Source organism: Equus caballus, chromosome 4, assembly GCF_041296265.1.
Source record: "Equus caballus isolate H_3958 breed thoroughbred chromosome 4, TB-T2T, whole genome shotgun sequence".
Classification (NCBI taxonomy): domain Eukaryota; kingdom Metazoa; phylum Chordata; class Mammalia; order Perissodactyla; family Equidae; genus Equus; species Equus caballus.
This window is the reverse complement of record NC_091687.1, coordinates 104,283,946-104,306,922: the sequence shown is the minus strand read 5'-3', so window position 1 is coordinate 104,306,922 and position 22,977 is coordinate 104,283,946. Positions and strand designations below refer to the sequence as shown.

General features: G+C 39.1%; 1 protein-coding gene and 1 long non-coding RNA gene across 2 annotated transcripts in view; one reads left to right on the top strand and one right to left on the bottom strand.

The window, feature by feature from the left end:
- LOC138923838 (uncharacterized) overlaps positions 1-5,237 on the top strand; it is a 44,482-nt gene extending 39,245 nt beyond the window's left edge. The window contains exon 4 of the long non-coding RNA XR_011438017.1: positions 4,666-5,237. This is a non-coding gene — a long non-coding RNA (uncharacterized lncRNA). The remainder of the gene's footprint in view (positions 1-4,665) is intronic.
- CNTNAP2 (contactin associated protein 2) overlaps positions 1-22,977 on the bottom strand; it is a 1,879,249-nt gene that overhangs the window by 702,960 nt on the left and 1,153,312 nt on the right. The gene's annotated exons all lie outside the window — the stretch shown is intronic.

Genomic DNA, 22,977 nt, shown 5'->3' with positions numbered 1-22,977 from the left:
TCCAGCTCCCCCTCATGTCCATTCTTGTGGGATCTACACATCCGATTTCTACCTACTCGCATTCATGTGGGTCAATCTGGGTCCCTTCACCAGGAATACCGCATTGTTATGAAAAGAGAGAGGTCAGGCTTCCCTTGTCTGGACTAGTACATATAAGATGTGTAAGAAAACAGAAAAAGCTGTTGTGTATGTATGTGTGTGTGGGTGTGTGCGTGTGAAGGAGAGAGTGAGAGTGAGAATGAGAAGATGGCACACTGAGGTAAGTAGAATTAGAGATAGAATGACAGCCTTTAGTGTTCCAGATTCTTTCCGGGACCTTCTCTGCCCTTGTGTGTCCTGATTCATACCTGCATCCTTAGAAAGCCAATCAAAGTGGCCTTAGCACAGGGAATTTTACATTACTGGCAGTCAAAATGAACCCGATGGATGCATTTGCCTTACGGCCGTGATGCCTATAAATGAGGGAACCTAACTTCCTGTTTCCTTTATTCCCTCCACGTGCTTCTGAGTTCAGGTGCAGCTGAGGTGGTGTGACTACCTCAGGTACGATGACAGCTTCCCACCTCCAGCACTGTCTCTCTCCGCACACCGTCCTGGGCTCACAGGGAGCCTGCTCAGCCACGTACAAGTGCAACTAGGAAGTGTACGAGAGTTATTCTTCTCAGAGTCAACCCTGCATCAGTGGGGAACAGAGCCAGTGAACAAACACCCCGGCATCTTCAGGCACCAAAAGGTTTCTCAGAGACTCTCCACGGGGCCTGAGCCCCAACTGATGACAGCTGGCGCTCACTTATCAATATACCTTTTATTGTCTCTTTATTTCCACTCCTTCACTTGGGCTTTCCAGGATAATCTCCCAAATAAACTACCTCTAGATAAGTCCTAGTTTCAGGAACAGCTTTGAAAAGAACCAAAACTATGACAAAAGTTGTTTCCCGTCATGAAAAGGAGTCATAAGGGGACAGATAGTTAATGATTAACACTTGCCACTCACTCACGTGTCTACCTAGTCTCACCTGACATCAAAGAGTAAGAGAGAAGATCTGGATCCTAATAACTTCAATTCCACCATGTAATGTTGCTTATGATGCTACTTGGTAAAAACTAGCTATAGTCTTAAAGCAAGACTCTTAGAATACATCTTAAAAACTCAATGGGAGTTTGCATTATTTGGGGAGACTTTCATATGATATATATACATCTCTTTGTGAGAAATGTTATATATGCAATTATATTTTAGAAAGCATATATACAGAAACTGATATACAATAAGGTACACCTGAAATTTACACCATGTCATAAGCCAATATGACCTCGATAGAATAATTTTTTTAAAAAAGACAATATATACTGTATACAAATGGAGAGGATGCCAAGAAGATGTAAACCGCATCTTCAACTTTGCAACTTTTTGCTTTTTAGGACCTTGGGCATGATCCCTAAAATTTCCCAACCTTGATTTTCTGAGCTATAAAATGTGAAAAGAAATATCTGCCTTGTATAATTCATGGAAATCAGAAGTGTAGAGTGTTCTATTGGCTAAGTGTACAGTACTCTCTTGGTGCCTAAATGATAGGAAAAACGATTTATGGCTTGTATTTATTCCCTTAAAATATAATACATATTAAACAAAAGTGAAAAAAAAATCCCCACAAGCTGTTTGGAAACATCTTCATTCTCCCTCTTACCAGGGTGACACACCGGGGGAAGAAGATTGATCATAAGCACATGATTCCTCCATCTTCACCAGTTAGGCTAATTTTTTCTACTATGCCTGAACTCAAAGAGGTTTTCAGTTGCATTTAAAAGTCTAATTGATTTCGCGAGCACTATTGAAATACATCTTAGAATGCATTGACCTATATACTTCAGGTTCTAGTTCTTACTTACGGTTGAGCCAAAAATGAACATTAGCCTTTAAAATCATGACCTTGTTAAAAATCATTCCTTCAAGCAATGTGCATTAAGCCCTTATGAGAGTATTCAAGTTGATTATATATTTTTCTTAAATATGCCACTTGTCACTGATTTAATCCTCATGAGTGAAACTTTACCTCAAGCTTGATATCTATATTCCAGACAGGCTGATTATAGGATATTTTCCATAGACTACTAGAACATTAATGCTACAAGGGATCACAGAGACTATTTAATTTTCTCCTACCTCCTTAGTTTGCAAGTAAAAAAAGAAAGCCCAAAGAAATGAAGCTATTTGCCCAAAGTCACACCGTGAATTAGATGAAAAACCATGTCAAGGATCTGGGCGCCTCTGTAATGCTTTTCCACAACGTTTTCTAAAGTACGTTCCATGGAACACTGGTTTCTTGAGATCCCGTAATCCGCAGGCCCCCAAAAATATAGCTATCGTAAAATAATTTTGTGAAACAAGGCACATACTGAAATATTACAGAATCCTTAAATTGACGTAGTTAAAAAATATGTTTCCTAAAGTAAACTGGTCACAGAGTAAATTTCTCCCCACGTACAACTAGTAACATAATTATTCCTTGTTACTTCATGAAGTGCAGCCCTATTAAATCAAGACCTTCCCGAATAAAGTTCAAGGTCTTAAGTTTATGATACCAAACGTTTTATCCCCAGCTTCTGCCCACCTTTCCCACTGTAGCTCCTGCCATTCCTGCATATGTTGCAGACATACCCAACTATCTTAGTTCCCCCAATGTGCCACGTTTCACTTCTCCTTTGACACACTGTTTTCTACTTGGAATATATTACAAGGGCTTTGAGAGTTGGTTTGTATTCTTTCCTTTCTCTCTCTCTCTCTCTCTCTCTATTTCTATCTCCATCTCTTTGTTGCCTTTCACTCTTACACACACACACGTACACACAAACACACACATCGTTTCCCATTTAGAATGCCTAGGATAGTATATGTTCTCCATTCCTTTGATCTAGAAACATAACAATATCAAATAGATGCCCCTTGTTCTCAACTTAACTTTGTATAAGAATATGTTCTGTAAAAACACATATGTTATGTAAAAAAATAAAGAATAAGGATAAACTATTCCTTGATATATTCTTTCCCTTGTTTGTTGCTCCTGTGCCTGCATACAGATCAGCAAGCATAACCTGGCAATCCCTGACTTTCCCTGTTGAAAGAATTCTACCAACAGAGTAGAAAGAGGCTGAGCAGGGGCCTTTAGGGACTATCTAGGGACGGGAAGGAAACATTGAAAATGACATATCAGAAGAAGAAATGAATAGCTTAGCAAATTGGAATTTTCTAGAAAAATTTTTAAAATCTTCTGGAAGATTAGAATGCTCAGTAGTGTCAAATGCTCTTGGCAAGTTGTGGGAAACAGTAAGCCTGTGTTACTTTCTCTTTGGAATGGATGGAAAGACTGACATCGAATGCAGGCCCTTCCATTTCATACTGATATTCTTCCTCCTTGGTAGCTACCTATGAGTGCTCGTGTGTGGCAACTCACAAGAAATCTCTTGCGTGTCATTCACCTAATGGACAAAGTAGGAAGTTAAGGCGATGAAGGGCAAGCCTTAGGAGATGGCGCACACAGTTGTGTTATACCCTTCCTCAAAGAATGGTGTTTAAAGGGTAAAAGAGGAAAACATAATCATTCTGCTAAGAAGAAGAATATAAAGCAGCAACCGTCCCTTGCTCTATTTGCTTTGATGTTGTACAGAGAGCTGTAAGACAACAAGTTGTTCCTGAAGAATCTCTATCCCTTCGGAATCCTTGACTTGCAATACTATGGACATACATTTATGTTCTAAACACATCCTCAGCCTCCACACTGACTGCCAAGTATTTGAGTTCATGAGAAAATTCACCGCATTTTCACACTCTGGTTTCCCATACACTTCCAGCCACTGGATTCTTGAGAAGGCGATGAGGAAAGGAAGCAAATGAGAGGAAAATAAAGAATTTTAAAAGGGAACAGATTTGAAATTAAAAAAAAAAAAACCCCACGTGCTAAAATAGTATTGCAAAATCTTTTGACGTGGAAGAAAGGCTCCCTCCAGTGAGAAAAATATTGACCTAAGGATCCTTCTAAAAATTTAATGATTGGATGATCACAATGTCTTCTAATTTCTTCTGGTATGGTGGGAAATTATTTGATTTTATGAGTTTATTCTTTAAAATAATCACAGAATACAACTTTATGTTTGTGATATGCAGACTATGGCCCCCCAAAGATGTCTATGCCCTAATCTCTGGGACCTATGAATATGTTTCATCACCTGGTGAAAGAGACTTTGCAGACATGACTAATTTAAGGATCCTGAGGTGGGAGTGAATCGTGGATTATCTAGATGAGCCCAATGTAAACACAAGAGTTCTTATGAGCGAAAGAGGGAGACAGGACAGTCACTGTCAGAGTGATGTGATGAGAGAAAGCCTGGACCAGCCATTGCTGGATTTGAAGATGGTGGAAGGTTCCCCAAGCCAAAAAATACAGGTGGCCTCCAGAAGCTGGAAAAGACAAGGGACCAGATTCTCCCTTAGAGCTTCTAGAAGGAATGGAGCCCTGGTGACACCTTGATTTTAACCCAGGGAGACCCATTTCAGACTTCTAGCATCCAAATGTAAAATAACAAATTTGTGTTGTTCTAATCCACTAAGTGTGTGGTAATTTGTTACAACAGCAATAGAAAACTAACACATGCTTTTCTTTTAATAAGGTCTCTTTCAGGGTGTTGACAGTGAAGTGTCTGATAATGAAGTCAAAGCACAGCATCTAAGGCTGGAAATAAGGCTGGCCTCCTTTGTTCAGTTCTGGACATTTCAGCGTTTATGAAATTTATGAAAACACTTGAGAGAGCAGCTGTACAATTTTTCCCCACCTGAAGAGCTACAGGAAAGTTTCTGGTCTAGAAAAACATTGGCCTTTTCACCGAGGTGTCTTTCCTAGTGTCTGCCTGTGTGTGCTGGACTGCAAAGGCCAGAGGCAGCGCTGGAGAGATGCCAGGACAGGCCACCTAAGTCTGGACCGTGACCAGGGACAGACAGCGTCTTGCTCTTTCCTTCCCTCTTTATCCTCTGCTCACAGGCTCTCTGACTCCTATCATCTCTCTCATTTTTTTTTTTCTCCTTAGTCTCTTAAATTCTCTTCTTTTTCTCTCTGCTACTCTTCTTAAATTGGTCAGCATGTGCAATTTTATTTGTTCTATTTATCTAAAAAGTTTCATTTTTATTACCTTCAACATATTTGTATTCCTTCTTCAGTTATAATAAACTGCAGCTGTAGAATAGATATTTTAAAACATCTTTCCATTTTGTGTGCTTAATTTTAATAGTGGCCACCCAAAATGAAATTTGCTTTTGTTGAGTTGACATATATACGCGTTGGAAAAAAAAAAAAGAGAAAGAAACAAAAAGAAATTCGTCAAAACAAATAATGGGGTTATTTCTAGATAGGTAGTGATGCAATGATTTTTTCCCCTTTTTTAGTCTTTCCAACTTTTCCACATTACGTATCTCATCTTGAAAAAATATTTTTCTAAAAAGACAATATATTTTTTCCAAGACACTAAGTTGACTGGAAAAAAAAAAATGTCTGCTAATTCCATTTAATCTTATTTCTAAATCCTGTTTAAGGACTTGACATGCAAGTTTTGGGGACCTGAATTAAACGTTTTAACAAAGAAACAGCCAATGCCAAATATGCTGAGAGGATCCTTATTCCATGCTGTGCTCTTGTTTAAATGTGTGCACATGGCCATTAGTTTCTGTTTTTCTTGTTTAAAACAGCTTTCTATGGTTGACTTAACACTTGCTTTCTACACTTGTTTTGCCACTCTGGTGCTACATATTTATTGTGTATTTTTAGAAATAATTTTCCTGACATCAGTTAATTGATCTTCTATGCCCTGTTTGAACTTCACTTCTCACAGCTGCTCACATTTGTCACTTGTCATGATATTTGTATTTGGATTCCATTTTCTGTGTCCTCACCACTCAGCCAGCACATAGTGAAAAATGTGACAAGGAAGTTCTCCGAGCTCACCACATTGAGTGTTGAAGGACAGGAGGGTTTCCACTCCTCTCTGTGGGACCCACCTCCCTACACTCAAGGCTGCCTCCGAAGCATTAAGAACAACTTTTTGTGAATGCCTTCAGATCCTATTTCACAGTTGTCTTCCTGAATGTCTCAGCAGGACTGATTCCAAATCTTAAACAAATTCATCGTAAGTTGAAGTTGTCTGAATACAAGATATTTGTGGGTGAATCTAGCAATCTGATTGACAGAACTAGAAAGAAGAAAACACTTGAAACTAAAAGCTCAGAGTTTGCAAATCGTAGATTTTTACACATTAGTCTTCACTTTCATAAAATTTTTAATAAAAATTTGTATAAAGTTTTTTATATTCTTTTATGATTCTATGACTAAAACGAATGCTCCTAAGAATATGTATATACACATAGATGAGTGCATATATGTATTTATATACACACATGTAAGGCAAATGGAGAAACTTTTCCACGCACATCATCAGAGCATGGTTATACCTTAGCAGTATTGCTTTAACCCGAGCTGACTTGTGAAAGAGGATTTGCAAATCAAGCTTATATGCGTTGATTCCCTGACGCTCGTAAGTTGAATTTTAATATTAGCCCCTAATAATGTTTTGCAATTTACCAGCATTTTAACACTGGAGTAAGCAATAAACGAACGTTTTAACACTTTTTAATTGAAAAGATTAAAAGAGAAAGCTAATTAATTTGTAAACTGTACATGTAAATTGTTCTGAGTCTATGATTAATTTGTTCTATTTTTTGTTCTACACGTGAGTAGCTTTAAAACAAAAGTACAAAACATATAATTAGCAGTAGCTAATTTTTATTAACCCCTGGAAATATTTGTTTGTGCACTTTGCAATCACGTTGTAAGGGTTTTATTGTTTTCTTGTAACATTTCAAAAATTTGTGATCTTTCATTAACTCACCCAGACTTCGTAAATCCCCTGTCTCTACTGTAATAGCAGAGATAGAGTCAGACTTTATTTTCCAGGAAAAAGTGATTTGAGGCTATTTATCTTAGGATCTATAGTCAAATCTTACTTTGATTTCTACTTCTCATTTAGTTATCAGTACACCAACCCATAACTACTATCTTAATACAAGCCGGCAATATTTTTCCACTGGACTTCTGTTGAACTAAGCTCTCGTAGGTCTAATTTCAGCTACTTCTCTCCAAACTAGTTTCCTTGCTGTTCCTCACACAAACAAATGAACTAATTTTATCCAACAAAAATTTACTTGGGAGCTACTAATGTGCCAGGCACTATTTTAAATACTGGGGTTACAATAATGAAGAAAACAGGCAAAAATCCCCGAATGCATATAATCTACATTCCAGTGGCATGAGACAGGTAATAAAGCAAATGAATAAGTAAATCACATGGCATGTGAAAAAGTGATAGGTACTATAAAGAAAAATAAAGCAGTCAAGGAAGATAAGGAGGACTGAGGCGAGCTGATTATAGCTTTAAATATGGTTGTCAAGGAAGGTCTTAGCGAGAAGGTGACAGCTGAGCAGTGACTTGATGGACTCGATGCAGCTCAGCACGGGGTTGGCGTGTTGGGGGAATAGCAAGTCCAATGGCCCCGATATGTTCACGGAACAGGAAAACGTCCAGTGTGGCTGAAGATGACTGACTAGATGAGTGAGCAAATGATGGGCAGGATAGCAGAAGCCAAGGTGAGAGAGAGAGGGTTTAGCATCTTGGAGGCCATTGTCGTCGAGAAGAGGTTTGACATGACCAGGATATATATTTTAAGGAGCTCATTCTGGCTACTGTGATGAGAGGAGGCTAAGGTGTGGCGAGGGTGAGAGCAGGTAGGAGGCCACTGCAATAATGTGTAAAGGACAGTGGTGTTTGATCCAGTGAGGTAGCGAGGGCAGAATGTGCTGATGGGTTGGGCATGGGGTGTGAGTGGAGAGAAGCAGCAAAGAAGGGTTTTGGCCTTAGCAGCTAGAAGGACATATCCATTCTCTTCTCTGTGCTTGGTGTGGATAAGTTCTTACTGGATAATATGATCCTCTCCTTCTGTCAATATAACACTAATTCGCTTCAGTCTAAATCTTACTTTTCTAAGAATCCAGAATCCTAACCTAATTAATCTCCCGTTATTCTAAACACTCCATTAAACTACATTCCCTGAGGCGTGTGACTAGGTTCCTTCGAGATTTTGTCCTGATTAAAATAGTTTTCCAGCTTTCTAACATTATATGTTTGTTATATATAGTATATATGTATATAAAAATGTTGGAAAGCTGGAAAACTATATACATATATATATATATATATATGGAAAACTGCACATATATGGTGGAATATATATATGGTACATTTTTAAGCAGATTGCAAATGATTGATAATTTTATAGATCTAATAAATTGTAATCTACTTAAAATTCTATATATGTGTAATATATATACATATATTTATGGAACTATAAAATAAAAATATACATAAAATCTATCTATCTATATCTATCTGTCCATCTATCTATGCATCTATATTGTACCTTCACCTGTCTAAAAAAATTGAAATTTACTTAAAGGGCTGAATAAAGAAATATATTAGCCTTGTATTCTTCTTATTGCCTAACACAGTATTATAAGAATGATTATGAGAAATATACTACTGAAGTCTACTATCACTGTATTTTTCTCCATTTTTAAATGTAACACAAAGATAACTTTTAACAACATCTGGTGCTTTTCTTAAAAAGGGGTGGGATTTTGTTTCAGCAGGCTCATGACGTTCTCACAGTCAGAGCAGAGACGTGAGCCGGAAGCGCTGCCGGTCAGAGCGTTCTCGACTTCTGATGAAGGGAGCTGGTGGTTGACGGTCATACAGACAAGGGCACACGTGTGCGGTGATTTCAGGGAAAAATCTGCCACAGGCCATTGTCTTGGCTGATCATTTCCTGTCTCGGGTGAGAATGCAAATCCCATTAGGAGCAGGTTAAAACATGAGTTCCATTTTTATGAGATTAAATTTGGATGGAAGCTGGAGATAAAACAAGAAGGTGCAGGGCAGTGAGGAAGGGGTGTTCCTAGAGCGAAGCAGGCAGGCCCAGATGAGCAGCCCGTACTCCCTGCCTGCTGCTCAGTCTTGTCTGGAGCCACTTCTGAGGATGAGAATCCAACACTTGCTTCACCCACTGCCGCGAGTGTAACCACTGTGGCTGAAACTAATGCCCCTCTGCACACATGGAGCGCTTCGCACTCAACTCATGCTCCTCGTTTTCGCCTCCCAGAGATCCCCGGCGTGGTGAGGAGAGCCTTATGGATGAGAAAAATGAGCCTCAGAAAGGGAAAGTGACTTAATCAAGACTGCGTATTTAATAAAAAAAATTTAACACGCATCTACTGTTTTCTCTTTTGCAGAGCATTAAGGGGAGGAAAAAAAGACAATTAACACACAGTCTCTTTCCCTGAGGCGCTTACAATCCATTTAGGTATTTGTACAAATAAATAGATGTTGAGCATATGATTAGGGAATTAAAAGAGAGTAGAAATTAATATCTGGTCTTTTTATTCCTATTTCTTTTGTCTTTACTACTGCATTTAAAAATTGGAAATAAGCTTATCATTTATTATAAAAATAATTCATGTTTATTTGAATACAAGTAAGATAATACATAAAAAATATAAAAAAGAATATGAAAATGGCCTATAATCCCATCACCTGGCAAAAATCACTGTTAAAATTGTAATATATAGCATTTTATGCTTTTTATATATTTATATTTTTAAACTATGTGTTCTGATTTTAGTTTGATCTTCTTTATAGTATAGAGTAAGAGTCTTATGTTTTCTATGTCAAACAATATAGTCTGCCTCATGACTTTATGCGTTTCCCATGATGTCATTATGTCACCATCTGTTTTACTATACTTCTATTGAGGATGGTAAAATTTACTCTTTTTTTATCACCCAAAACTATGCTGAAATGAAAATCATACACAAATCTTTGTAAATATGTCTGATTATTTCCTTGCTCTACAATTCCAGAAATGGAAGTGTTGGTCAAAGGTCATATTCAAGTTGAAAAAATTGGCCAGTGGACAGAGAAGCTAGATCTTGATTTAAATTCAGTTTCTGATTCTTTAAATGACAATAAAAATTCTTATCTTTCTGACGGTTAATAATAAGCTTAAATAAGCTGATGTATAACATTTCTCTTTGTGATATTGTGAACGTTTTCCCACAGCTTTGATTTTTTTGTTTAGTTATAGAAAAAACATCTTATGAAAGCTGGATATGGCCAGATTCTGGGATAGTCTGAAACTCTGTGATCTAAGCTACAGACAGTCCAAATAAAAAACAAAACCATATGTAGGCACTGTGTGGTATGAACTTTTGGTCTCTGTAAATCACCTTCCTTACATTGCTGATGTGAATATTTAGCAATGAAGATTTAGATATGCAAAAAAAATTTTAGATGAGCAAAGATTTAGATGTACAAAAATTCCAAACTTTTTTTGTTGTGAGGAAGATTGGCCCTGAGCTAACATCTCTGCCAATCTTCTTCTACTTTATCTGGGATGCTGCCACAGCATGGCTTGATGGGCAGTGCTAGGTCCATGACTGGGATCCAAACCTGAGAACCCCAGGCCACCCAAGTGGAATGTGGGACCTAACCACTACACCACCGGGCCAGCCCCCTAAAATGTTTTTATTCTGTCTTTCAATAGAAGCACTCCCTGGTGTTTCCAGAAAACTATCTCAGAAGAATATGTCTGCAAATGGAAGTGTGGATGCTTTGATGCCATGTGCATGCACCCGTGTTTGACAGCTATGGGCAAGGCTACAGTGAGAGAGTGTAGCTGACGTGCTCCGTGTTTTAGGGTATGATGTACATTAGGCGGTATCCCCACCCTTTTTTCTCATCTTTCTCATATTATTTCTTCCCTCAAAGATTTTCCCAGTTTATATCTTTCTTATCGAGACTCCTCCAAGAAAATACAGTCCACTATAATGCTTCCACAGGGTAATTACCTCATCATGAATCTATCCCGTGTGATTAAAAATAGACAAACAAAAATGCTTTTATTTAGTTTTCTATTGGCACCTGTAGCTCCTCCTATACAAAGCACCTATAGGCATTCCCCCATGTCCATGCAAGGTCAGGGAAAATAGGTAAAGTTTTTATCCCAGGACACCCAGCATAGCAGGAATATAAGAAATATAAAGGTTTTCTAGTGCCTACCACAGTGATTTGTCTCTGATCCTTGGTATTTGGTTACAAAGAGCTGTCCATGTGCACAGTGCCTAAGTATGTTAGGATGCTGTTAAATACTCTTATGAAGCACACTGGGGAGCTATGAGTCTGTTTTTAGCCTCTCTTTCTTGCTGATAAAAGTAAAAAAATTAAAAAATCAACTGGGCTTAGTTTAGAAATGCTATGTACACATAAAAAATATGCACCACATGATACCAGCTCTTGGATGGAACTCATTAACTTACTATTAGAAAGTTACTAAATTACTTTCTAGTTTTATTGCAAAATGTAAAAAAAAAAAAATGCTGCTTTAAAGGATAATTAGCTTTTTCATTAAAAAAAAGAAACCAGCTTGAGAAAGAAAGAACTCCTTTCTTAAAGAAAGGTAGATTTAAACAGTGAAATCGTTACTCTATGGGGTCTTGGTACTGGTATGACTCTTAAATAGTGTATGAAGATCAGAACAAAAGGAGAAAGTGCTAGATAGGGTTCAAAAGAAGCACCAGCTTGGTATTCATGATGTACTAAATGTACCACCTTTTGTCGCTGACATGAAAAAGGCAGCCGGAGGGATGAAACACTAAAAAGGACTGGAGTCGTCTGTATGCGCAGCCAGAGCAACTCACTGTCTATTTGGTCTAGATTCATGACCATGGGAAACAATGCTTCCTCTGTTGTCGCTATTTTTCAAGCGTGAGCATGTTACAGGAACATATGAAATTTAAACATGTTAGAAATTAAGCACTATAATAAAACAAAATTTACAAACATTAGTATATATCATATATTAATCTCCTGCATCTTTTGTAAAATGCATAATGGTGGCTGTATTGCTTGGGGATTAAGGATTAGTAATAATTCAAAAGGTACGGATGTGACATGAACTGTAAAATCAAACTTTTGGAGATTTTTCTCTCTTCTGCGTTGGCATCAGTTATACCTTACTTTTGGGGAACATCTTTTTCCTGATGCCGTTTGTAGTTAACTCAATGTAAAAAACAAAGATTCTGGAATGACTGATATAAACCTTAAGCTCTCCTGTGTTTCACTTGTCTACCATCCCCACGGCTGGGATGTGAGGACCTCGAGAGAGACTCTTTTTCCCTTTGAAATCTCCTTGGCAGTATATTCTGCAGTGGCCTGCTTCTTGAAAAGTCCTGCGTCCTGGTGAAGATGAGGTGACTGAAACTCTCCATCACAAAGTAAAGGAGAGACCATGCAGCTAGTGACTGAAACGATACTGCAAGGCTAAGGTAGAACAGATAGAAAATTCACTCCGTAAAAGGACACTAAATGACGAGTTTCAGCTCTCAGAGTCTAGTGAACTTACAGTCAAGGGAAGAAAAGAGTTAGAATAAGTGGAACCCCAGATATGCTCCATCTTCTGGTAGGATGGAGAGAATGATAGGGAAGTACTGCCTATTCAGATTGGTATCAGGCATCCGCTTTAGAATCTTCTAGAATCTTCTAGTAAGCTCATTCAAATGCAGATTCCCTGAGCCCATTACAGATCTTATGATCTTGGGATGTGCCCTGAAATCTGGACTTTATAGATTTACTCAAGTGATTCTCAAACAAACTGAAATTTAAGAATCACTGGTTTACAGAAAACAAAGCAAAAACCAGATAGAGATAGAACTGATGGACTGACTGGTGGTCTCCAAGTTCAGTGCCTGAAGCTGAAACACTTCTTCCCTTCAGTTCCCAGAAGTACCTAGGACTTAACAGCCAGGTGAAACAAACTGCAGAGAAAACCTCAGTACACATTCCAGGCAGCGTAAAAGGATCAAACCTTCTATCTAACTTGACAAGTAAGAAAGCAAGGAGCAGTAAGGTTGTTCTGCCCTGAATTTTTTTTAAAGTGGGAGCCTAGTCTTTCCTTTTACAACTAGATATGAGCCAGCTTAAAGTATAACTGACAGGGAAAATGACAGTGATCGAATCCCACTCATACCAAAGAATTTCTAAATAAATGACTGATCTCAGACCCTCCCTCATTGGATACAGATTAGGGAGGGAAAGCACAATGAAGGGAAAGGACAGAGAAAGAGAAGTCTGAAAATTTAGTGCAAGCCCAGCTGCTTCCCTTCAAGCAAAATTCCTACCAATAAGTAGTTTGGGGAGTGGCAGACTAGGCATGCAAGGAATTCTCATTCATTACATAACATGCATTTGTTGAGTGCCTACTACATCAGTCCTAGCCTATGATTTGGTAGGAGAAATCAAAGAAGACGTTTTTGACATCAAGAAGCAAATATCCAGTAACTCTGTATTGCTATTTTGTTGGATGCTGTGGTAGCATGGAGGGTGGGGTCCTAATCAGATTTGGGATGAGAGAATGTTTCCTGCAATAAATGAGACTTGAGCTGAGTATTGATGAACATGTTGAAGTTAATTAACCAGAACAGGAAGAGGAGGAATTGCATCCCGTGCAAAGGCTTGTACAACACATTGTAACATGCTCCAAATGCCTAGAGAAACGGGAGAGGGGGATAGGTGCAACATTTTGTGACATCAACCTATTTGAATTTTTAATGGAGAACTTTAAAGACTTATTAAAGAGTTTCAACCTGGGAAATGATGGCATCAGATCCTCACTTTTGAAATTTCAGTCTAGCAGACGCGTGAAGGATAAACTAAGGCTCTCAGATGAAGATTGGAAGATCCCTGCAGTTACTCAGGAGTGAGGAGAGCTGAGCTGAGGGGTAGTACAGAGAGGAAGGTGGGACAGGAACGATATCCTGGAGACAGAACGTGCCAAACGTGGTGACTGAGTAGATGTGGGGATTTTACATTACTAGCTTCACTGACCGCGTTTGTAATGCACCATTTACGTTTATAGGTAATAAAGAAGGAAAAGCAAGACAGTGGAAGGGGGAAAAGGATAAGTTTATTTTCAGTAAGCTATGATGGTTATAGGGATATAATATGGAGGATGTGGAGATGTTCATACATCAACAAATACTTATTAAATTCCTACTGTGTGCTGGCCACTGTCTATTAGGCAGTTTAATAGATCCAGCAGAATGTTCTGGACCAGCAATATAGGCGAAGGAAACTTCACTATATAAATGGAAATTGAGGACAGGGTTGGGACATTAAGGGGAAGTGTGTAAGTGAGAAGAAGACTGTGGACAAAGCTGGGAGCACCACCATTTAAGAGCGAGGCAGGACCTAGATGGGAACCAAGGCTTCAATCAAACTGAAGCAAAATGAAGAGCTTGTTGAGTCATGGAAAACAAAGGAACTACCATAAGAAGGAGAAGCCAACTTATATAAAATATAGATGCTCCATTTAAACCAATTAGCATGAATTTGCCAATATGGAGGTCACTGAGGAGAGCAGATTCAGTGAAGCAGAAAGGATGGAAGCCATGTGGAGGGGTTGAGCAGCATTGGAAGGAGACAGCAAGGAAGGACGATTTCTTCAGGTACTTGGCTGCATTTACGAGAAATGTTGAGAAAGATTCACAGTTTTTAAATACATATCACTCCTCATTCGTGCCCCACCCTCACAGCTCTGCATTCTAATTTCTGACATTCTTTATTTCCTTTTGCTTACTTTACTTTTCTTCACCTGCAAGTACTAATGTTAGATATGTGATGCTCTCCTGAGAATAGGCCTGATAAAAGAGGGAGAGAGAACATGCAGTCCCCGGACACCCAGGAAATGGAGATCCATGACAACAGCAATGACTACCACTTTTGAGGGCCCACAATATGCCTAGAAATGAGCATCTACTTCATATACATTGTAAATTTTTCAAAAATACAAAAAACTGAAAAACCTTGTCAGGTAAGAATGATCATTTCTCTTATTCATAAGAAGAGGCAAGCAAGGATCATGGAGGTTAAGTCACCGCCTAGGACCACATGGACGGTAAGTGACATAGTTGGGGCTGGAACCCCCGTCTATTCTGTCTTACTCCAGCATCCACTCTCTTTTTAAAATATCACAAAAAGAAACAAAAAGTTGAACAGGGAAGTTAAGAGAGTCAAAAGTCAGTTTGGTGTGAAGAGGTTGTTTCTGTTAGAGCTAGTGTGGAATTCTGAATAGCGACAACAAAGCGGATAGTGGCTGCTGAGCCAGGCAGGTGCCTCCCCAAATTCAACTTTATATCATTTTGTCAGATGAGTCATTCCTTCAGGAAAGTACAGCTAATAGAATTTTAAAAGATACCATTTTTACAAGGTCAAGGAGTTGAATATTAGCCATTGGAAGAATGTGTCAAAATTCAGAAACCTGAAGGGCGTGAGGCTTCTGCCAATGTTCGCTCCATTGTCTGTTGCTGAGTCTTAGAATGGGTCCGGTGTCTTTTTCTATAGCTATTAGGTCTTTATCATATTGACTATTTTTATTACAAAGAGAGGAAGGTTTGACCAGAAGCCTCAGGACATTTCTTCAGGGAAGAACAGGGTTAGTCCCAGATTATCTTCTGCAATTACTCACCCTCCGTCTGGTGAAGTGATAAGAAATGCTTGAGTCGGTTCTCACCACCTGGGTTCTTCTTGATAGGGGGAGGGAACAAGTGACATGTCCTCGTTACAAAGTCTCATCCAGACCCATTTGACTCTGATCTTCCTCGCCCTGATAAAGATCCCGTTTGTTAAATCAGACTTTCCCCAAAAGGCACAAGAGGGAAGAAATGGCCACGATTCTGACATGAAAAAGCTTTTACTGAGTGTAGTTTTATGTCTTTTATGACCTACAACTCTACAGGTTGTAAAACACTTTGCATTAGTTGGAAATACGTTGTTTGAAGGTCATCTGTTTGGTAATCTATAGTATTACATAAAAAGAAGCCAGAAAAAAGAGAAAGTAAAATTAAGGAAATGAATGCATTTAAAGAAATCTCGTAGCTCTTTTGCATTGTTTCTGTCCTTTAAATCCTCCCAGATTTACAACTGAGTGTTGGTAATTGCTGGAAATAGCCACGAATTTTACAGAATAATTGGCTCTATTTTAAGACACACATTTTAGTGTGTATACTACATGGCTATAAAGTAATAAAATAGATTTTTGCATGTTGCTTTTGGAAATCATTCTCATTATTTTTAGTCACATATTGTATATATGTGTGAGCGTGGCAACATTTTATAGTTTGAAGGTCCTTTCTAGTTTTTAGAAGTTACAAAATAATAGAATTAATTGCTTCGAATGTAGTCATTTGGCACTGGGCAAGTATTGATTTCTTTCCCAACACCTTTAATTTCTAATGGAGCTTGAAATTAACTTTGGATTTTAATTCTATTTTATTCTGGGTTTGTACATCAGGGCCATTAATAATGTCAGGAGTGTGCTGAGAGAACTGTTTCTGAGCCAGGAGCCCACGGGGAGCTTTGCAGCATTTGGGTCTCCATCCTTTAGAGAGGGGAGGAAAGTCCATGTGGAAATGTGTATTGCAATAGTATTTTCTGAATGAGCAATCAAGTCAAAAGTTAGCCCGTGAGAAGTCAGCCTTTGATCACTTGCTGAAGTTTGCATCATTGTATGCATGTATGTACGCAGATTTAATCAGATCCTAAACAGTCAGGGTGGCCAAGGACAGATTCCACTAACCCAAAATGCCTGGAAAATGAGCCTTTCTGATTCATAAGGTAACAATCTACTGGTTATGTAGGTATGTGGTATATGCACACGGGTTTATATCAACAGCAATGTATCACAAATACGACTACACATTTTAAAATGATTTAAAAACAGCCTTCCTTTGAGGTTATAAAATGTTTTCAATGATTTTATATTGTCTCTATTAAATGGGGTGATTGTAATAAACTAGCGCTGAGACCCTTGGAGGTCTCTGTGCTCATGGACACCTGTAGGCAGCTACGTGCGCCTCTTTCTCTCAGCGGTTCTCTAACTTGCTCCCCCAGCAGCTGCTATCAGGATGAACATCAGTGGAGAGTAAAGTCAGGAGCTGAGGGATGTGGCTCCTCTACTACACCCTCCAAAAGAAAACCAACTTTTCGAGACAACTTCTCAAAATAGTCTCTCCATTCCCAGGAATTTTCGATGCTCTGAAAGTTGAAAAAGCTTTGCCAGAAGGGAGGCTTTACGGCAAGACACAAACTTCATAAATCAGACAGTGAACAATTTGAAATCCTGACTCTGCCACGTACTTTGAACCTCAGTTTTTCAATCTGTAAAATGGAATAATGTCTTCCTTCCATGCAATTTTGAAGATTACGTGAGATAGTAAATTTAAAGTTCAGTACTTTGCGTGCTTCCCTCTGCTCCCAGTAACGCTCTTTCAAAACACAGCACATGCTCAAAACTAAAGATCTCATCAACAAATACTGATGACTAGGTTTTCTAAAAAGTATGGGACTTGTTGACCTATGCCTACACAATTTACTTTCCAGGGAAAAAACTGTAAAAAACCTTTGGAAAAATATAGCAAAGTGTATAAATACCAGAGAAATCATACAGATAAGAATTGCTACGGAAAATAAGGAAAACAAAAGAGAAGTCACTTTAAGCTTGAATAGTAAAAGAAGATTTCACAAAATAGAGTCTGTGACCTGGACCCCACAGAGCATGAAGTTTGAATGCAGTGAAAGTGGGGAGAAGAGCATTCTGGGATGGATCTTGGGGGCTGGCCTAAGCCAAAGTATGGAGACAGGAAAGCACAAGAGGATGCTACGTAGAGGGAGGGATGTGAGCACGCACGGTGTATGGGCTGAAGAGTGCCCTAAAAAACTTATGTCCACCAAGGAACTCAAGATGGATTGTATTTGGAAATAGGGTCTTTGCAGATGTAATTAGTCAAAATGAGTCATACTGGAGCAGCAGGGCCCTAAATCCAATGACTTGCATCTTTAGAAGAGAAATGAGAGGGAAATTCAGACACACAGACATAGACACACAGGGAAGAAGGCCATGTGAAGAGGGAGGCAGAGATCGAAGTGCACACACTACAAAAGCCAAGGAATGGCAAAAACTGCTGGCCGCTGCCAGAAGCAAGAAAGAAGCAAGGGGGATTCTTCTCTAGAGGCTTCAGAGGTGCCTGACCCCACTGATTTCGGCCTCCAAAACTGAGAGAGAATAAACTGTTGGTTTAAGCCACCAAGTTTGTACCCATTTGTTACTGCGACCCTAGGAAACTGACGCACATGGCATCCCCTCTCTTGGAGTCATTTACAAAGAAGGCACAGAACGTACCCCTCCCTCAACGATCGCTTTCTGACACTTTGCTGATCACGAACAGAGTCTCCCCGTCATAGTTCACAAAAACGTGTAAGTGGGAGTCAGTTCTGTTGCTACTGAAGTCTCCTCTTCATCCTATTTTCTATAGAGCATAATTTGGCATAACGGAAGTATCACGGACCAAATATCAGGGACATTCTCAAATGAAAGGAAAGTTATTCTCTTACTGAGAAACAAAAGAGATTTTATTGTAAGACGCTGTACGCCACCGACAGACTCTTTATGGTGTAAGTCTGTGTTCAGAGAAGATAAACATATCTTTATAGTCATTTCAGAGGTATGATGTGTGCGTGTGTGTGTGTGTGTGTGTGCACATGCATGTAGACACAATTACAGTTCAGTTGCTCAAAAATTTATTTAATACTTACCAGGTGCTGAGCAACAAGCTAAGTATTTGTGTCCAAAAATGAAGATGTGCTCAGGGCCCTGAGAAGTTACGGTGGGTCGTCGGAGAGCTTATTTCAGTGTAAAGTGATTACTGATGACACACAGAGAGGCTTGCATGAAGTGTGCCTCAGGAAGTGTGCATGTAGTATGTGATTTGATTTCTGTTTGAGATTGATCTAGTGTCTCAGCTGTCAATGTGTTTGTCTTGTTGGTAATTTATAAGAAACCCGACTGGTCCATTTTTGCATTAATATTCGTAACGTAAAAATGTCCGTGCTTTTGTCTTCAATAAGTTTTAATAACTGAGTTGTAATCTCTCATTGTTTCTTATGAATAGAATATCCTTCCTCATAAAGAAGAGAGCAAACGCCAGTGATAGATTAGAGAGCCTTTAATTCATGTCCCAATTTTATCTATAAACTACTTCCAAAGAGGTACTATGCCAATCACTTGTGCTTCCTTCCATTTCTTTTTTTTTAATCTTGTTCTGGTTTTGTTGAGAAAAAATGCTGTTCTTTTGACTCTACTTTAAAAATGCTTTTTGACCTTAAATATATGTTTAAATCTAACGCAGGCAGCAAACTTACTTTAAAAATAAATACATTTCTATTTTGTCTAAATGGCGTTTATATGATCTCCAGGGCTCCTTGAAGTATGCACCAAGCCCCCTCTCCATGCACGGATCACTCTGTAGAAAGCAAGGGAGCCGGAAACTCCAGTGAGACTGGCCTTGCAACTCAAAGGTTAATACTCCTCCTCCTCTCCCCACTCCTCCAAGACCCCTTCGTATTCTCTCCCTCCACTGTCCCTGCTTAAAGTCCTTCTTCTTTGCCTGAAAGAAGGAAGCGACATAGTGGAGAAGAGAATTGGGACAAAATTCAGGAAACTGAAGTGGTCGCAGACCTCTTGATAAGACTATAAGAATGCAGCATTTCAGGGCATCTGCTTTATTTTTTTAGGTGTACTCTCTAATCTTAGCATACTATTATATCAATAAGTACTTCAAAGTATCTGCTAAACGACCCCTCCACAAACTTTGTATATTCCTTCTTAATTTTTTAAGTCTATGGATAATCAGCCCATCTTTCCAACCATCAACATTCTGTTTATTGTACTTTTGAAAAGCAAAGAGTCCCTCGAGATTCAAGTATGATTTCCACTGGGCATCCTCATTGAAAAAGCACAATAGAAACACAGTTTTCTTAAACTAATCAATAGAGAGACTGCTGGAATCTAAATGATCCCAGCATGAAAATTACAGTTTGTGCAGAGTAAATTTGTTTGTTTGTTTTTTGAGAAAGATTAGCCCTGAGCTGACTTCTGCCACAAATGCTCCTTTTTTTTTGCTGCGGAAGATTGGCCCTGAGCTAACATCTGTGCCATCTTCCTCTATTTTGTATGTGGGACACCTGCCGCATCCTGGCTTGATAAGTGGTACATAGGTCCACACCTGGGATCCAAACCAGTGAACCCCTGGCTGCCAAAGCAGAGCGTGTGAACTTAACTGCTATGCCATCAGGCTGGCCCCTAAATTTGTTTTTTGTTTGTTTTTTGTTTGTTTTTTGCTGCGGAAGATTCACCCTGAGCTAACATCTGTGCCCATCTTCCACTATTTTGTATGTGGGTTGCCACCACAGTATGGCCCTGGTGAGTGCTGTAGGCCCATGGCCAGGAACTGAACCCAGGCCACCAAAGTGGAGCACACTGAACTTTATCACTAGACCATGGGGCTGTCTCCAAATTTGTTTTTTTGATCACCATATGTGAAATTGATGTTGATCAAGTGTCAAAGTGAACCCATTCCTTGGCTGAGGAACCTCATGCAGTAGAATTTAGGGCCTGATATTGACTCATCTCATCTAAGAGAGGGGGCACTTGGGAAGTGTAGGGTGATGACAAGGAAGAAAAGGAAGTGGCAGTTTGAATGAAAAACTGAAATCCTAATTCAAAAAATCTCTTAGAATTTTTTTTAAAGATTTTTTTTTCTTTTTCCTTCTTCTCCCCAAAGACCCCCAGTACATAGTTGCATATATTTTTAGTTATTGGTCCTTCTAGTTGTGGCATGTGGGATACCGCTTCAGCATGGCCTGACGAACAGGGCCATGTCCACGCCCAGGATCCGAACCAGCGAAACCCTAGGCCGCCGAAGCAGAGCGTGCGAACTTAACCACTCAGCCACGGGGCTGGCCCCAGAATTTTTTATATAATAAATAAATTACTTGGGCTTTAAACTGACACTTTTCCTATGTATAAGTTCTTTCAGCATCCAATCTACATGTATAAGGGATTTGGGGAAATGTTTTCTATTAATAAACTTTCTTCCTTGATTGCTAATAGCAATTCAAATGCTTCTCAATAAATCTATTTTCCATATTATTTCTGCCCTATGAATCATTCTGTATCCTTCTTTCTACTTCTGAAATACGTGTTAGCCCAAAAACCTAGCATAGGCTATAGAAATGAAGCTGTGTGAAAATGACCTCTATTCAGCAGAGCTGTGGCAATGGCATGGAGGCAAAGCAAAAGTTGCAAGACAGAGTTGATGCTACACTTTATCTGTTAATAGTGGAAACTGTGTCCTAAGCAGTGGACGCAGCATGGATGAGAAGAGGAGGATTCGTTCTGCAATCACTGCGCTTCTGTCGCCCCTCACTCATTCTGCTTCCTCTTCCCATCCCTGTTACACTTCAGTTCCCCTTGGATGACTGGCCTTGTGGCTAACTGGCCACACGGCCAGCTGAGAAGAGAAGAGATATTCTGTAATAGCTCAGGCTGCCCCAGAAGGTGCTGTGATCACAGAGTAGCTCCCACTAATGACTAGGAAACAAGCATTGCTGCCTGGAGTTTCTGGTCTGCCCTCCTCAAGGGCATCTAAGAGATGTGCAGTTCCAATACTTCTTTCCCAGAACTGCTATGTCGTGAGAAGGCAAGACGGTCTCCATTACTGATACTCTCTCTCCTGTGCAAGTTCCGGATGCTTTCTTCTCTTTCACATGGCTTAAGTCAGCTTGCTTTGAAGAATTATACAAAGGAAAAAATAATCCTTTCGGACAATGAATTAACAAAGTTTTTTCCATTTACCTAGCTTCAAGTAGTTTAGGACTTTCAGAATAATCCACCTGACAAAATTCAGGTTTTATTAACTCAGAAAGCCTATATGTCACTGACACCATAAAGGAGCTTAATATGCTAGTATTTTCTGAGTAAGAATATGCTTTCCATTGCATGCTTGAATGTTCTCTAAGTGAGGCAACTCAGCAACAGATAGCCATATGGTAGAAAACACACAGAGAGTTTTCTAGAGCTCTGAATTCCACTGCAGTCATGTGGATGGAAAGAATTTATCTATCTACAGCCAAACTCTTAGAAGTGTTTCTTTGTCCAAATAACCGACAGCCTCACTTGGCTTTATCCAGCACAGTGGAAGATGATCACATGACTTGGCAAGCAAGACATGTATAATTGATGTCTCAACAGGCTTGGGTAATGGCAAAGAGTATTATTAGGACATTTTGATGCCTGCTAATGAGTAATGACAGCAACTTTGTAGGTGCCAACATTGCCTGGCATTTGGTGCTGGCATCTGTGATGGCAAGAAAGGTCTTTCAGGGGTAGGGTGGGCATATTTTGCAGACAGGAGCCATCATGGTAGCTTTGGGACAAAATTATATGATGAGACCGAGGGACTGCAAGCCATTGGATCTTTTTCTCGCTTTGCTTGAAAATAAGACCGTATTTTTTAGTCAAATCCATATACATTTATAGTATTTCACTTTTACTTGGCTAAGTTAAAAGATTTTCGAATAAAACATTTTACTAAAAGTTGAAAGCAGTCAAATGTGCGAACACCCAAAAAGTGAATGAGCAAAATTTTCTTGGAAACTGCTGCACTTTCCCTGGGAAACTTTTGCTTTGAGTGGCATTAGCTGTCTACAACAAATATAACAGATGGAAATTATTTGAATAGATAGACATTTTCATTTCAGATTCAACAATCTGCACTATACTTTTCTCAACATTCTTTGCCCGGGAGGGGGTGGAACAGGAGGAAAAGCAGAATACAGCAAAAACAGCAAAAGACATGCAGAGAGTCCTTCGTTCACCATGATTTTGTCAAGAAAAACAAAACCAAAAGAAGAACCATCATTCATTCTTCAGATTTT